This window comes from Haliotis rubra, unplaced genomic scaffold (assembly GCF_003918875.1).
Source record: "Haliotis rubra isolate DU_JTF1 unplaced genomic scaffold, ASM391887v1 Scf288, whole genome shotgun sequence".
NCBI lineage: Eukaryota > Metazoa > Mollusca > Gastropoda > Lepetellida > Haliotidae > Haliotis > Haliotis rubra.
In genome coordinates this window covers 207,416-226,396 of record NW_025766955.1, presented here as the reverse complement: position 1 = coordinate 226,396, position 18,981 = coordinate 207,416, and the positions used below count along the sequence as shown (strand labels likewise).

Here is an 18,981-nt window from a genome sequence, read left to right as displayed (position 1 = left end):
TGAAAGGTGTGACGGGGGATAAAGGCTTGTATTACATGGGGGCCTTTCTACCGGGGGATCTGGTGCTACAGCTCCTGGGTTTGTTTGGCGTGTCACAATGGGGAAATGGCTGAAGATTGTTTGCAATAGATTCCTGATTGACAACAGTCACACTTCATGGTGATAGGTTAAATGGAGAAATTGACGAGAGGTCTGCAGCTATGATAGGCTGGGTTGACGTTTCTGATTTATCTGGGTGGTGAGGATTTGTTCAACAAGTTACCATTGTAACTGGAAGGTAGTTCACTTTCTCATTATGATGGGATGTACATTGAACCTAATCATTAACTCAGGTAACGTGTTTAAGTTTGCTATGCCTGTATGTATACCTATGTTAGGTTTGATACAGGTGCTTGTTTATGTCATGTGACTGGTTGGGATTTTACAACTTTTGCAGTAGTATCGCTGTTGTTCAAACATACTATTACAACAGATGTGACAGTATTGTGACAGTATCGATACTGCATACTCAGTACCTGCACACCTTGCAGATTTCTTGGTATATTCAAGACAGTGTCTCATGCCTTCCATGTGTTCAGTTGCTAGGGAAGTTTGATAGCTGGCAATTAAGACTGTACAAAATATGTTTCTAGTTTCCTGCCAAATCAAAATAGGCTAGGTACTGTTTTGTGGACCCAAAGTCATGTTTCCTTGTTGTTTTCTGAATTCTTCTCAAAACATAAATCTTGCTTTTCTTATGCATTCCATATCTAAATGCTCTTCAAAGATTTGGTTTATATTTGTGTTGTTACTATTGTCAAAAAATGTTACAGTTTCATCAACATTTAGACGAAGTTTCTTCATTACTGTCAGATCTATGTATGGTTTGAATTGATACCCCCTCTTTGTCAAGTTGTTCAACTCCGACAAGACTGTTATTATATGCCAGTATTTCTTTTAGGCCTTTGTTTGTGTGTAATTTTTAATGGGAGTTCAATGGCTAATCAATGAAATATGTGATGGACACGGACTCCTGTGTATCTAATGGGCAGATTATAATTGGCCCCCTCAGGTGTGTGATTTGCACAGCATGATGTTTAGGACAGATTTACAGTGGGTAACAGTGGCGCAAGTGTTTGTAGTGGAGAAATTGTATCAGGAGAAATTGTGATTGATTCTTAGATTATGTCAATTAATCTGCAAAGCTCCAGTTGATATTAGTGGCCTTGCCGTATTGATGTGTTAACTGTCCAGAAACTACATCGGCTCCGTGCCACCCTCCTCTTTCACAGTGTCCGCAACAACTGATACTTGGTTGACACCCTCGTATCTCTGCAGCGATACTTTAGAGAGGAATTAAATTGTGCAAATATTTTATAGTAAAGTGATAAAAAATAATATTGACTATGAAAGGAAACAAATGTGAGATGGATGACATGATTGACTAATGCATTCTGGGAATGATCATGGAAAGAGTTATTTCCCTTTTCCGAAACATTAAATGTTCTGCTGGTTTGGTTTGATCTGGTTTGATGTATGTTATAGTTTGGATGTATGTGAGATGAACGGGTACTGGTGAAGTGTCATGTATGAATGTCCAGTATCAAGAAGAGTTCTTTATTCCCAGGGTTCTGTTTGTGGTGTATACTGTAAACAGTGACATGTCGTACATTTCAAATCATATACAATCAATGTGTCACATGTGATGAGGACATGCAGAGTTGAGTAACAAGCAGTGTATGAGGCTTGGGTTTGATCCGTACTAAATAGAAGCTATTTGTCGTACAACTAATCCTGTGTGTGGAGAAAGCCTCCAACAGCCTCACAGTGGACTGGGTATTGTGAAGACGTCTGTGAGTAATGTACCCACACCATGTCATTGTGAGGTTGTGGCCGCCAAACACACCTCACGTAACACAAAGTTCCCATGTTTGTGGTCTACCGGCACACCAAGATTGGATGGAAATACCCTTCATTTAACCTGCTTGTGTTTGCACTTGAGCTTATTGTGATCGAATTGTGTTTGATTTGTGTTACCATGGTTACAGTAGTAGCAGAAGTTACTGTAACAATGTAAGTGAGATGAGGTGGCCCATACGATAGTTTCACAGCCTGGTGGAGGTTCAGTCATTCAAGGTTTGGATTGATGGCACAGTTGTTTAAACATTTCTTTGTCTTTGTAATCTTATATCATCTACATCTAAAATAATATTGGGGTTTACGGGGGACATATGGGGATGTGTCTAATAGGGGTGGGTATTGCAGAGAATTTTCATATTGCGATATATTGCGATGCGGCAGCATATATTGCGATATGTATTGCAATATATTGCAAGGATTATTTTTTTAACAAAAACTACTTATAATCGAGTTAATGCTTGATAATAAAGCAAAAACACAACAAAATCACTATGACTGATTAACCTTTTATAAAAACTTTTAATCATGACAAAATAAAAATGTAAGTAACATTTGGCACTAATGAAACAGGGAAAAGAACAATTCAATAAACGGAAATATCCGAAGATTTCCGACTGTTACGAAGTTTTCCGAATGCATGTCAAAATACCGGTTTTCGATCAGCGTATCGCAATACGTATCGTTTTCATGTCTGAACCGGTAAATACCGGTAAACCGGTTATATTGCGCAGCCCTAGTGTCTAATATAAATAATCATTTGTGTTCGTTGGACATGTTATGGAACTTATTTTAATGATGAGATTTGTTGCACTGTTCATTTCAGTGTAGATCACAGTAAAACTTTTTTAACCACATACAGTTGCTTTCTCTAATGCTTACAGTTTAGTTGACCTGTATGTGTTTGAAAGATACAATCAAAGTTGCCTCACTCACACAGTGTTCCTGATCACTATCCATTTTAATGGCTGCTGTAAATTACTGACTGGCCCTGACCATGTATATACAGCATTCACAAGTTGGATCAGCTGTAGACCAATAAAAGAAATAAATCTTAATGCAATGAGATATCCACAGTTAGGGCTACTAAGTGTTATTGACTAGCCCCAATCAAAGAAACTGTTCGTCCCAGGTCTGTGTGATTGAGGTCATTGAAGCGTTGAGAGGGAGAGATCAATCTGTTATCCACTTTACTTATTCCACACCTACCTGGCGTCGACCTCCTCAGTTAGCCAGCATGCGGTAGCATGCTTGGACACTTTCGCCTCTGGAGTCATTACACAGGGTTTTGGTCGTATTTCTGTAATGTAAGTGTTTTGATGCAGTTTAATTTGTTGTTGCCGTGACATCACTGCTTTCATTGATTGCTGGACAGGCTTGTGAGTGATGACTGTGTACACATGTAGCAACCAGGGTTGATGTTGACAACTGTCATTTGTCGTACAGCTCCAGGGGGGGATACTAGCTTACAGCATGGGACAGGTGTATATTTCATGATACTGGGTGTAATATGGATGTTTATATCACATTGCCAGACTCAAGGTTGTATGTGCACGACAGACCATGACTAGGTGTAGTTGACATCACCTGCATTTCAGTGTCACATGTCTGTTGAGATACTTCAGACAGAGCATCTACTGTTGTTTGTTGCTGTTTACACGATCCTACTGATGCCTACAGCTGTTATGATTATGTTTGTTAGTTTGCCAGAACAATGCTGAGGGCAGGGGTGTCACCAACAGGTAAATGTCTCTACACCTGCATCACTCTCCACTATTGTTTAACTGGCATCACCTGACCTGAAACACGAAGTAGAAACTCACTCATAACTAAATAAATGTCAGGTTGTCTTATGATTGATCATGAATGTTTGTAATTACAGACCTGTAAGAAAAATACCAAACAATTTTTGATTTTTTACCTCTTTGGATAAAAACTATTGTCAGTTTAAGTTATTTGCATGTTTTGATTTGCACAGTTATCAGTTAATAACATGGCCCACAGAAATACTGGTAACAGCTGAAAACTGTTGAAAACTGTTGAGCTTTGTGCGTCCTACTGGGACAAGCTGAAAAATTAGGAAAAATGTTGCAATACTCATGATAGACAGGTGACAGATGTAATTTGTACATACAGATGACACACCATGCAGAGGTACAGAGGTCTGTGTTAGCCTGCTTGTACACAGTACATTTCCGCACTAATCTCTCCTCAGTGAAGTCTATTTTTTACATGTCCTACCTACCTACCACTGAGACTGTAGTTAGGCCGAACTTAGTTTAACAGATATTTCACACTTTCACATATGAACTACATCAATTGTAGATAGAAATGTGAAAAACCCAGTTTTTTTCTATTTCTGACAGTACTTTAGTATTGATCTACATACCTGTCTCAGGAGGCCAACAAGTGGATTGGATAGTGAGGCTTATCTGCCCCAGTAATATCAAGATGTAATCATAATAAGTATTATGATCTTACCAGGAAGAGTGACGTAAATGCCCTGTTGTTAATAGAGGCAAACAGTAAGACCAGAACTGCTTACATTTACGAGGCAATCTGGGCCTAGATTTTCAAAGCTTTCTTAACGCTAAGATAGTCGTAAGTTAATGTTAATGAATAGGACTTACGACTATCTTAGCTCTAAGAGAGCTTCGAAAATCTAGGCCTTGGTTATTGTCAACTGATTGCACATGGAACAATTAAGTAGATTTGTGAATTACCGACTGTGTTTCATGATTGTCCGGAATGGACATCGTTACTGGTCTTGATATGGTCCTCGGCAGGGTACAGTAACTCAGATAGCAGTGAAGTAACGCTACAAGAAAAGGAGAATATGGGAAATGTAGGATGTTAATGTGGTTTGGTTGTTTGAGTAGTTGACTGATCTCAGGTTCTTCCACTCCATGCTACATCTTAGGATCTAGAGTTACATCCCTTATTCATGACAGGATCCTCTTACATTGATACTTAGAATTTCATTGATATTTAGCAATACACTGATTATTTGCAGGTCTGTATTGAATCTTTTTATGTCTACACATGCAGAAAGCTATAATTTTGTGTGTAATCTATGTTGTGAAACTCATGAATGAACACATCCAGCTTGTCACCGACACACCGGCTGTGTTTCGTCATACATCGGTGGGATCAGTACAGTAAACCTAACTGTAAACACACAGTGGAGGTAGCTAGCTGGGAGACAAGGGCTGGTAGATGATGTCATTCAGGGGCCATACCGCAGTGGAGGTAGCTAGCTGGGAGACAAGGGCTGGGAGATGATGTCATTCAGGGGCCATACCGCAGTGGAGGTAGCTAGCTGGGAGACAAGGGCTGGGAGATGATGTCATTCAGGGGCCATACCGCAGTGGAGGTAGCTAGCTGGGAGACAAGGGCTGGGAGATGATGTCATTCAGGGGCCATACCACAGTGGAGGTAGCTAGCTGGGAGACAAGGGCTGGGAGATGATGTCATTCAGGGGCCATACCGCAGTGGAGGTAGCTAGCTGGGAGACAAGGGCTGGTAGATGATGTCATTCAGGGGCCATACATACAGTGGAGGAGGTAGCTAGCTGGGAGACAAGGGCTGGTAGATGATGTCATTCAGGGCTATACCAGCAGTGGAGGTAGCTAGCTGGGAGACAAGGGCTGGTAGATGATGTCATTCAGGGCCATACATGCAGTGGAGGTAGCTAGCTGGGAGACAAGGGCTGGTAGATGATGTCATTCAGGGGCCATACCAGACTTAGTGGAGGTAGCTATCTGGGAGACAAGGGCTGGGAGATGATGTCATTCAGGGGCCATACCAGTGGGAGGTAGCTATCTGGGAGACAAGGGCTGGGCTGGGAGATGATGTCATTCAGGGCCATACCAGGAGCAGTGGAGGTAGCTAGCTGGGAGACAAGGGCTGGGAGATGATGTCATTCAGGGCCATACCAAGTGGAGGTAGCTAGCTGGGAGACAAGGGCTGGGAGATGATGTCATTCAGGGGCCATACCAAGAGCAGTGGAGGTAGCTAGCTGGGAGACAAGGGCTGGGAGATGATGTCATTCAGGGGCCATACCGCAGTGGAGGTAGCTAGCTGGGAGACAAGGGCTGGGAGATGATGTCATTCAGGGGCCATACCGCAGTGGAGGCTAGCTAGCTGGGAGACAAGGGCTGGGAGATGATGTCATTCAGGGGCCATACACATGAGTGGAGGTAGCTAGCTGGGAGACAAGGGCTGGGAGATGATGTCATTCAGGGCCATACATAGCAGTGGGAGGGGCTGTAGCTATCTGGGAGACAAGGGCTGGGAGATGATGTCATTCAGGGGCCATACATGCAGTGGAGGTAGCTAGCTGGGAGACAAGGGCTGGTAGATGATGTCATTCAGGGGCCATACTGGTAGATGATGTCAGTGGAGGTAGCTAGCTGGGAGACAAGGGCTGGTAGATGATGTCATTCAGGGGCCATACCGCAGTGGAGGTAGCTATCTGGGAGACAAGGGCTGGTAGATGATGTCATTCAGGGGCCATACCGCAGTGGAGGTAGCTAGCTGGGAGACAAGGGCTGGTAGATGATGTCATTCAGGGGCCATACCGCAGTGGAGGTAGCTATCTGGGAGACAAGGGCTGGTAGATGATGTCATTCAGGGGCCATACCGCAGTGGAGGTAGCTAGCTGGGAGACAAGGGCTGGTAGATAATGTCATTCAGGGGCCATACCGCAGTGGAGATAGCTAGCTGGGAGACAAGGGCTGGTAGATGATGTCATTCAGGGGCCATACCGCAGTGGAGGTAGCTATCTGGGAGACAAGGGCTGGTAGATGATGTCATTCAGGGGCCATACCGCAGTGGAGGTAGCTAGCTGGGAGACAAGGGCTGGTAGATGATGTCATTCAGGGGCCATACCGCAGTGGAGGTAGCTAGCTGGGAGACAAGGGCTGGGAGATGATGTCATTCAGGGGCCATACCGCAGTGGAGGTAGCTATCTGGGAGACAAGGGCTGGGAGATGATGTCATTCAGGGGCCATACCGCAGTGGAGGTAGCTAGCTGGGAGACAAGGGCTGGGAGATGATGTCATTCAAGGGCCATATGTTAGTTAGTCTGTCTCTCAGTCCCTGAACCACATTATTTTCCCTACTACCAAGCCCTCTCTGCAGTGCTAAAGCCCTACATAAAGCAAGTCTAGATTTCCTCAGATCTGAATCTCTGGTCTCCCTGGGGCTCCTTTTCAATTTAATGGGCTTGTTTGTTACTATCAAAATGATATATATTCAGAGACTAAGCATTAGTCTATATGTTAGTGTGTGCTGTCATTGTTCAAGAAGTTGGTGCCATGTTTATCAATACAAACATATAATGCCCAGAGCATACCTGGTCTGTCACGTCTAAACATGTCACTCTCAGCCTGTCAATGTACATTTTAATCAAGGCATATCACTGACAAGATCAATGCACATTTCACAGTCGGCGCTGACTGACTTGACTTGACTTATGTATGGCTGTGGATTGCAGCTATTGGGGTCAAAGGTCAGGTGTTGCCTGTCATTATGAGAATGTTGGGCTTGTTTCAGTTTGAACCTGGGTTGAGGGTAGGTGGAGTGCTTGTGTTTGGACAAGGTGCAATACATCTCCTGTCATTAGCTTGATAAGTCATCTGTTTGGGGTGGTTGTGTTATAAATATATCAATGCAGAGAAATATTTTGGTATGTAGCAGAATATGTTTTCATGTAAAATGCAAAATATTTTAGAAATCGAACAAGGTTTGAATTGTATATTTGTCTTGCATTGAATGAGGAAATAGTCTTATGATGAAATGCTTGAAATATAAATCTTTCTTTTTACTTGAACTTATCATTGACAATCAAACCTTCAGAACATTTTCCCAGCGGAGAATAAGTTTTGAGATTATGTAAGACCATGTGGTGTTCTTTTTGTTCATACTGTAGTGAGTTTCCCAGATGCAAAGGTTGACAGCTTGGATTAGCACAGTAAAGGTTAATTTCCTTTATAAAGGTATTATGTAAGTTAAAAATATGTTTATCTGATAGAAAAGAAAGTATATTGTCGGGGTCAGGTGAACATCCAACACAGCTCTCTTTGCAGAGATAAACTAACAGTGAAAGTGTTCGTCTCCATACTGAACTCACTCCCTCACTCACTCCCTCACTCACTCCTCACTCACTCACTCCCTCCCTCCCTCACTCACTCACTCACTCACTCACTCACTCACTCACTCACTCACTCACTCACTCACTCACTCACTCACTCACTCACTCACTCACTCACTCACTCACTCACTCACTCACTCACTCACTCACTCACTCACTCACTCACTCACTCACTCACCCACCCACCCACCATCCGCCCTGGCAGGTCTCACCACCACACCTGTCGGCTATATCATCCTGCATCAGTAACTTGTTTGTTGGTCATATGTCAACATACCCTGGGGACCACAAAACACATGCTCCTGTAATGAACATGTCATGCTTCTGGCCATGTCACCTCATGACGTCATGAGAAGCTAGAGTTGGTAATTACACCACCCATTGTTCCCTAGGACGTGGTGCTTGTGGTGCCAGTTGGGGCTAAATATGGCGGTAAATCACCTCATTGTTTCTATCTTAGGCTGGAAGTCTATTGTTATGTTCTGGGTGTTTGTTCTTGTAAACAAAATCTTTTTCCTTCATATAGTTACAAGATCTAATTCAGTAAATCATCAGTCAGTTTGGTCCAGAATCATTTCTTTCGTCATTAAGTCAGCTGATACTCATCCATATATTCAGGGAGAAAAATGTATAAAACAGAGCCAGGTTGTTGGAAGCAGTAGTGTTCTGCATGTTTACAAATTCTTTGTATGTATGTCTCATGATGATGATGATGATGATGATGTGGTTCATACTGACAGAGACTGATATTTAGTCCCAGAAATAAACATCTTATTAAACAAAAATTAAAAAAAGCTTTGACCTACTACACAAATTGGTCACAGAACAATTTTTAATTTCTGGAGCTAAAGCAATCTAGACATACAAGTGATGCTAGACTGCTGTAGGACTCGTGTTTATTCTGTGGGGTCTGGGAGGCTAATGCTGACATGGCCAGGAGTGTTGTCCTGTCTCCCTACTGTACGTTACAAGCAGTAGACATTTTGCCGTAGGCTGTGATTGGGTGATAATAAACACGGCATTCACTGATCCTTGTGGCCTTGGAAATAAATAGCAAATAGCTGGATGTTTGTGAAGTAAAGTACTCGTGTTGGTATTTGAACATTACCACAGCAGTATGTTGTTCATACCTTCCGTCAAAACAAATTTAAGATTAATACATTTGTAATGAGTGACCTCCTGCATGCGTGGGTGTAACTGGACCTGGTCCAGTGTGGGACCATTCTTTTGTGTAAGCACCAGTCATGGAACCAGTTGATGTTTGGGTCTTGGCATCATTTTCATGAGTTTATGTAAAATATACACTGTATTTAATGTAGTCACCTGGGTATACAAGACCAAGGTATACCAGATGCCGGCTGTGGTCTTGAGGCACCTCAAGTTAGACACTCAAAGAGTTTAGTGTCAGCCTCCTGCCTCTCCACACTGGGTCTTTGGTTTCCTAAAGCATTGATTGACTGAATGCAGTTTTATATCTTTGAAAATCTTAAAGCAGCTATGTCATGAAAAAGGATGATCAGAAAAATGAGGATTTATTCTTCGACAAATCTACCTGTGACCCCTCTACTGTGCTGGTAGGGATTGTGGGTAATTACTGTAACTGTATGGACAGGTGTGTAGATGGAATATTAATGAACACAGAGATGATTAACTAGCCTCCAGCGTTGTGTGGTCCCACCGGGAGTCCCAGTGTACCAGATGTGTAGGGACTGACCAGCATGCTGGACAGGATGTTTGAACTGACTGACCAGGGTTTGATATCACTTCTAACAGTATAACAGTTACATCAGGGTCTGTCAGCATTACGTGTTAGGGGCTCACATGGTGATGCCTTGAACTGACCAACCAGCATTAGGGTTTGATGTCACTTCTAACAGTACAACAGTTACATCAGGGTCTGTCAGCGTTACGTGTTAGGGGCTCACATGGTGATGCCTTGATAACAGCCGTGACATGAAGACATTTAGGACCGGTGCCCGGTCCGGTGGCTGTGTACAGAGGTAGAATAGCCTCATGGTTAAAGTGTTTGTTCATTATGCAGAAATCCTAGTAGTCTGTCTCAGTCCCTGAACCACATTATTTTCCCTTCTGTACAGCCCTTTCTGAAATGCTAAGGCCCTTAACGAAGCTAGTCTTGATCTCCTCAGGTTCAGGCCTGGATCTCTCTTCACACTGGGGCTGGTTTTCAATTAAAAAATAATTGTTTGTTTCTATCAAAATTATACATATTCAAGCTAAGCATTAGTCCAAAATTCAGGTTTGATACCCCTCAAACTTCAGCTAGAAATGTTGTCATGTCATTAACTCAGTACACAGATCGTATGATGACAAAATAGTTAGCATGTACTCAGTTGTTTCTGACGAAGACTGTGTCAGAATATGTCAGATCTGGTCCTGGCAGATGGAGATGTACCTTGATCTGAATATTCCCACACATCCATGATTCAGGACACTTACTGGGTAAAGATTGGCGTGTTGCTGTCAGCACATCGAGAGATGTGCAGGTTGAGTTCTGCCTTAATTAAATCCCACCTGTTCTGTTGTTTTGACTTCAGAGACCAAGGTAGCCCACTACTGCTAATTTGCTGAATATTTAATAAGGATTCCATGGAGCAGAGATGATATAACATGGCCGTTCTTGTTGGTATTTGCTGTTCAGGATGTGGATTGTGGAGTTCTTTGCTCATTGGTGCCATTGCTGCCATTGAATAAGCACTGGTATTGTATACCACAGATCTCAGACACATGTTGTCAACAGGTGGTCAGTGGTCAGTGGTCAGCAGGTGACCAGAACCCCGAGGAGTATTACATACGACTGACACAGAAGACTTTGGAACTTTGAAAAATTCATTGTTTGGATTCATTTTACTTTGAAAATATTATGGATGATGATGACATGTTTTGTGTAGTTTGGGTGTGAGCTTCGATTGTTGCAGAAACAAATACTGATCTGTTACTTGATTTGACATCAAGTTCCTGCATATGTGAATCAGAGTATTGACCTTGACCTTTCAGAGTTTCTGTGAGAGGAGGAAATTATTGGTTCACATTGTCTTTTTTTATATAACTCTGGACATTGTCATGTGGTTTCACACCTTAAATTGTCATCTTCAGAAATCCATAGTGAAATCATTTTGAAATTCTCAGACATTAATGTTGTTGATTTCAGTAGTTGGTTTCAAGGTTCTAAAACTGTCGCATTGAAAAGTATTATTATTATGATTTATTCGCCTCATGAGAACTTCTGGTTTGTAAGAAATTTGATTGCTTAGAGTAATTTCCATCAAGTTTTAAAACTTAAAAGTGTTTGAAATTCTTGAAAATTCTTTTATAAGAATTTTGAAGCAATGTCACTTTGACCTGTTCTGTGTGTTGCGACGATGAATGTGACCAGATCAGTGTCTTGTATGGATCCAGTTTCTCTAGTGTGGAGTAGTTGTCTGGAGGTACATGGTGCATCACTGATGCACACTTGACCTCTCTAACACTTGACCTCTCTAACACTGACATTGCTTGCCTCGGGACTCATCCAATAATATTCCTTCTTCAAGAAGACGGCAACCTCCTCCTTCTGTGACACATTGGTCGCAGCGTTTAAAAAATTATGAAAAATCAATATCTGTCATGACTTAAGTGAAGAATTCAGATTATCAATTTAGTTTACAAGTTCTGAAACTTGCGATGAAGAAAGATGTAATCATTTTCATAAATCTCAATTTGTCGAAGAGGGACTTTGGGGGAATTGGTGTTACGGCACCTCCTGAGTCAAAAATATTGATTGGCAAGTTTTTGTGAGTACGCACGCATCCTACATTTTCTACCTCATTCAAGTGAAGAGTTCCGGTCTAGCCAAATCAATAATCCCCACATACAACATAGACACATTATTACGTGGAATGGTCAACAAGGCTGTTGGTGTCCAGTGACCAGGAGGTTATGACTGGGCAGTGTCTCAGACCAACGCTGTGGTCAACCAAGATTCACGGAGTGGGTGCAATGTGCATTATTCTCGGAGACCATGTTTGGCGTTTGTGTGATTTGAACGTTATCGACAGAAGTCCTGTAACAGGGATGCGGGTACTGATTCTGGTGTCTATGAAATTCAAATGGTTTTGTTAAAGATGAGGACATATTTTAGAAATGGGAAATCTGCACCCCTTCCTCCATATCGTGGTATGACTGTGTGATATATCAGCTCCAACAAGTTATGTTACAATATAGTAAATAATATTTATCTATTGTCATTGTTTTTATCAAATTATGTCTGACACTTATGAAATTACCGAAGGTGTTTATTTTATTGATTTGAAGTTTGGACAGTCAGAATTTCTGCCCCGTGTTTTTTGGCTCAAGTAGGAAGTGGCATATCGAGGACTGATTCTTGAGTTTTTCAGTTGCATAATATCTTGAAATACTGGTATTTGTGGTTTATAAATAGCATAGACCTCATGTGGCAGGAAACTCTCAGTCTTCAGTGTCATGGAAGGAAATTATAACTAATGATCTTGTAAAGAAATATGATCTTCCCTCTCATCAGCTGGGCTGTCATTTACAGGAAGTTGGCAAGTTTTGTAAAAAACACGTGGACATCTCTGCATAGATGCAATGTAATTAATGACTGACTATGGCCTTAATAATCAAATGTATATTTATTGGCAATATATGTTCTCTGTCATTCACCAGAATTGATGAGATATTAAAAGTGGATATCTCTGCTGTAATTGATGGGTGATAATAGGTTACGGCCTAAATAGGCAGATGTATATGTTTTAATATCATATTCTCTGTCATTCACAAGAAATTGATGAGATATTTTGAAAGAACCCATTGATATTTCTTCCTACATGTAATGGAATTGTTGATTATAGTCTAAATAGTTTGGGTGTATTTATACTGACATATTAATAATCCTTGTTTGGAGAGAAAGTCTTCGTACCAGCATCAGCCTTAGTCCTTATTTTGGAGATTGAAGCCATGTCTTAGAGAAGCAAGGTTGTAGAGAATCAGTGCTTTTAGGGAAACCATATCGTGGGGAAGCCATGTTGTATAGAAGCAAGGTTGCAGGTACTCAGTGCACCCCCTATAAAGTCAGTAGTGACGGATGTCATGCCCATCTTTAATCAGTGTGTAAAATTTGCAGTGATTTACCAGGAAATGACTCCCAACCACATGTTGCTTGGAAGATTTAGCCTGGTTTCATGTAACTGACGTCATTTACATTTGCTGTAGTGTTTATTTAGAGCGACCTGTTGATACAACTGGCCAACATATCTGGATTTACATGTGAAGACTTGGAGAAAGCTTTACCCTGTTACTTTTGATGTCACTTTTCTCCAGCGGTTGACAAACTTCCTTCCATGGTCAGTTTCAGTATCAGAACTGTTGAACTGATTGACTTGAGACTGATACAGTTCAGGGGCCACGATTTATTGATTAGTCCGCAGATCAATAATTGATTGTTCACTATGCTACTCCAACCAAGCCCCAAACGCAACATTTGGGGTCCCTGCCTAGGACCAGCAGTGGTGTGTGTCGGCATGACAAGTTTTGTTGGTCTGTGACTGTCGATGATGTGAAATGTACTTCCCATATTGACAATGGATGGATTATTGTCAATTTCATTGAGTCAAAATGAAGGAGTGTTTGTGCGCTGGATACCAGAGGGGCTGGTCGTGGAGGCTTCTGAACAAAAGGTATATGTATTTCTTTATAATAGTGCCTCGATGTACGGTAGTTTTTAGTTGTATAGCAACATAGATTTTGCTAACATGATTTAAACAATTATAGAAGAGTAGTGAAACAGACAAACCTATAAACACTGTGTGGCGATCAGGCCTGAACAGACTGCAATAAGTCCAACTTGGTAGTTTATTTTAGACAAACAGTTTTGTAACTTTGCTAGTTTTGATAGAAACCACAAATTATTTAGGTGGGATAATCCACTGACATGTCATATCTTCGGCGGGCATTGATGCAAGTTATAGTTGTTTGAAGTTTACTTGTCTATAGTTGTTTCTCAAATTACTTTTGAAGTTTTCTCAATAAACAGTTTATGACATGTTTTTCTGAAATGAAAAAGCCAAATCATGATGTTTTGTGAGTGTTTAGATATTACAGAGGTAACATTGGCTTCATATGTGTAACGTTTATACTGTAATCAAGTCAAGGTTGAAGTAAGTATATTGCCATTCTCATGTAAGGAAACACCTAATTTCTCTTCTGTCTGAGTCCTATCTGAACATCCGGAGAGCGGAAGGTAGCGGGTTCGATCCCCGACCGCATCATACCAAAAGACGTTAAAATATGGTACTTGTTGGTCCCTGCCTGGCGCTCGGCATTAATGGGTACAACAAAGACTGGTCGGCTCGGAGTCAGTATAATGTGTCTGAGTGGGGTATTCATGCTTCACTGCAGCATGGTATCTCAGTGAGCTAGCACTATAAAACCAGCTTCAGTCTGGGCTAGTACAAGCAGCCACACATACACATACACACGCATGCACGTCGTCATATGAGCGAAATATTCTCAAGCACGACGTAAAAACCCAATTTCACCTCACCTATCTGAACATTACCTTTCTTCTTCTTTCACTACTGCTTTGGTTTGAGACCTGACGGGCATAAGCTGAACATGTGACATGACACTCAGTGTATGTTGGGTCATGATTGATGTGAGGGCACTTAGAACCTGGATGTACTAGAACCTGGATGTACTAGAACCTGGATGTACTTGAACCTATATACAATATGGTCCGACAACGGAACTCATGTTTGGGAGCGAGTTTATAACATCTGAATCTGGTTGTAAGCAATTTAAAAAAAAATTCCAACAATATCACTGGGGGCACCAGAAACTGACTTCACACCTTTGACCCATGTAGGGATTCAAACCCTGGTCTCCAGCAAGCAGAAACTTGAACCACTGAGCCACCATGCTACTGACCAACTCAGCTACCATGCTACTGACCAACTCAGCTACCATGCTACTGACCAACTCAGCTACCATGCTACTGACCAACTCAGCCACCATGCTACTGACCAACTCAGCTACCATGCTACTGACCAACTCAGCTCACCAACTCAGCTACCATGCTACTGACCAACTCAGCCACCATGCTGCACCAACTCAGCTCACCCATGCTACTGCTGACCAGCTCCAGCTACCATGCTACTGACCAGCTCAGCCACCATGCTGACCAACTCAGCCACCATGCTACTGACCAACTCAGCTACCATGCTACTGACCAACTCAGCTACCATGCTACTGACCAACTCAGCTACCATGCTACTGACCAACTCAGCTACCATGCTACTGACCAACTCAGCTACCATGCTACTGACCAACTCAGCTACCATGCTACTGACCAACTCAGCTGTGGAGAAATGAAAGTTTCATTTCATTTGGATTTTCAGTCATCAAGTGTATTCATAAAAGATATTAATTTCAATGTAAACATGTCTTCATTTCGGTTCATAATAATTTCTGTATGATATTCTATAATCATTGTCAGAAAGTCTCGTGTATATTGAAATATTTTGTTATGTATGCCAGTTGTGAGGAGGAAGTTGTGTTACAGCATCCAGTTTAATTAGGTAATATAATAGACATACCTTGCAATACCACACACTGCCGCCTTACCTGGGAGAAAACGGACTACACCTGAATTATTTAGTTGGCTGCAAATTAGATCCTTCCTAATCTAGATCTCCAGTAGCGACTATTGACAATACCTCATTATAACGCCAATATTAGTATCCTGTCTGACATGTGGAGATTCTTATCTTGATGTGCTGAAAGGAATACAGAGATATCACCCTGCAAGTTAAAAGCTTGTCTGATCCTGACTGTGTGTGTTGAGTGGTGTAATAGCTGTGACGAATGGGACCGCGTTATAAAGGGGTTTGTTTGGAAACGTCACTGAGGTCGGCCATTCAAGCATGTATTTCAAGTTGAGCGGGAGACTGAGTGGAACGTGTTATTTAAACATGTCACATGCAGGTAATGGGGCCTGATTTTTCAGACGTACAAGAAAGATATATTTTATGTTGTCAGTTATGGAGGATGCCTTTGAAATATGTGCCTAATTATGCCCAACAAAGAAACAGTGGGTGAAATGGTTGAAGAAGTGTGTGGTTTGTCCAGGTAGAATCACGTATTGATTGCATACCTGAGACCACCAAGCCACGGTATGGCACTGAGATTACCTTCATGTACATTGCATGTATATCTGGGAACCACAGTGGTCCGACACACTATTTGATTGGCAGGTTGCATGTACATAGCAGCTGTCTGGCTGCAGTGAGGAAGGGGGGCCTGTACTCTCTCACACACACACACACACACACACACACACACACACACACACACACACACACACTCTCTCAACACTATCAACACAACGGCACCCAAATCTACAGAAACACCCCCACAATACCTGTACACATGGCACCAGAAATATTACCGTGGTTGGCCTCAGTACAGTTTGTGTGATTGTTCCTTGAATGGCAGCTGTCATAGAGATGTTTTCATTTTAGATTTTTTTGTTCTTCTGCATGGAAAATAATACATGTTGACATGTTGTTGATATTAACTGTGTATGATCGGTTGATATTTCTTGTGTATGTGAACTTACCTAAATAATTTTAGTTATGGAAGTCTTTTGATGTACCACATACAATATGCTTCATATTCAAGGAAAATATTGTTAATTAATGAATGGTAGATAATCATATAGTGCAATATGTAGATATCAAATAATTGAAAATTATATGTAAACGATAATGTTGGAAATAGTAATGATAACAATAAGACAAAGATGATTATATGCAATATATATTCATGTAATATGTGCAGTAACAGTAATTGTGATATCAACAACCAGCCTGTGTGTTATAAATAGTAACAATGAACGTAAGAAAGCGACGTGTATTACTGTGGTGTGAGATTGCTGCAGTGTTACACTGATACATGGCATCAGTAATATTGATATCGACTTCCTGTCCGGCAGGAAACAACGCCCTACAAAACAACAGCTTCCTGTAGAGACCCCATTACATCAGCTGGCAGTGACTTTATAGAGGCTTGTGTTTTAAGTAGTAGGATTTCTTACAGTTTGGCCTATAATTCAATGTGGTGAATGAAAGAAACTCTGACTTCTGCTACTGATGAACGACAACAATTATGATGATGTTTTACCTGGCAAGACACTGAAAGATAATTGATTTGTTTCTTCAGTCAGTAGAATGTATTACTGACATATTTGACAAACAGCAGTAATTGTAACTTTGATTTTCACCTAATCGTAAAATAGAATCTGCCCAAAATATTTACTCAAATGTCATTTATTTGTTTTGTCATACATCTGTAATAGTTTTGGGGGGCCTTGTAGACCTATAGAAATTGAAATATAAGGCTTCTCAGAAGGATCTGTGCCCTAATAAGTGTTGTAGAAATGATCTGGCTTAAATCTCCTGGTATCATAGCTCTATGTTGGTTGTTATATTAGATGTGAGTCAGGTGATGCACTGTTGAGCCTTGTCTGGACAAACTAGTTGTTTAACTATTTTACTTGATGTTGTGGCTTTAAACATACATCGTGTCCTTTCTGGCAGTTATAGGTCCGGGTTTGTTTCCCACATGGGTTTGTATGTACCCGTCACAGTTTCACAATAAGATGGCTGCAGTGTTAAGCTGTTCACTGAAGGATCGTTGTTTAATGTGTTCCAGCAAGAGATAATAATGTCTTCTTAAACAGCCTGATTTGATAAATATGGGTTGCCATAGTTTCAAGGTCAGCAGAGAACAGATAAACTTAATATGGTGGAAATCATTGCGGCATGCACCTATTCAACTAGTGACCTTGAACTTTAGGTAGATAGCCTGTAGTTTTCAGTGATAATTGTTTTTATCTTTCCTGTTTTATAATCTTTCCTTATCTATTTCTTCTTTCCAAACTCTTATTTTACTATCTTGAGATGAAATAAATGATGAAATATAGTATATATTTTTACAACAAACTTGAAACTACAGCTGGGTTTGACATGGGTGGATCTCTGATCCTTTCACACCAGAAGTAGTTAGCTACATGTCATAGTTTCATATCATGAACCGGAGGTCTGGTGGGGCACCGTTGAGGTGGGATAAGTTACTGTGACAATGATGAGCTTCTAGATGTACACACTATATTACCGACGAGTTATGTCTTGTGGGACACCGTTGAGGTGGGATAAGTTACTGTGACAATGATGAGCTTCTAGATGTACACACTATATTACCGACGAGTTATGTCTGGTGGGGCACCGTTGAGGTGGGATGATTTACTGTGATAATGTTAGCTTCTAGATGTACACACTATATTACCGACGAGTTATGTCTGGTGGGGCACCGTTGAGGTGGGATGATTTACTGTGACAATGATGAGCTTCTAGATATACAGACTATATTACCGACGTGTTATGCCTTGTGGGGCACCGTTGAGGTGGGATAAGTTGCTGTGACAATGATGAGCTTCTAGATGTACAGACTATATTACCGACGAGTTATGTCTGGTGGGGCACCGTTGAGGTGGGATAAGTTGCTGTGACAATGATGAGCTTCTAGATGTACAGACTATATTACCGACGAGTTATGTCTGGTGGGGCACCGTTGAGGTGGGATGATTTACTGTGATAATGATGAGCTTCTAGATGTACAGACTAAATTACTGACATGTTGTGTCTGGTGGGGCACCGTTGAGGTGGGATGATTTACTGTGATAATGATGAGCTTCTACATGTACAGACTATATTACCGACGTGTTGTGTCTGGTGGGACACCATTGAGGTGGGATAAGTTACGGAGTTGAAGGATACTGACACGTATTGATTGACTGCAGGTAGACACCAATACTAGCACATGCAGTGTAAGCCAGATCAGCTCTAGAGAACATCTCT

At 41.4% G+C, this 18,981-nt stretch overlaps 1 protein-coding gene across 4 annotated transcripts in view; it reads left to right on the top strand.

Moving 5' to 3' along the window:
* Positions 1-18,981, top strand: part of LOC124281674 (A-kinase anchor protein 9-like) — a 146,936-nt gene that overhangs the window by 52,916 nt on the left and 75,039 nt on the right. The gene's annotated exons all lie outside the window — the stretch shown is intronic.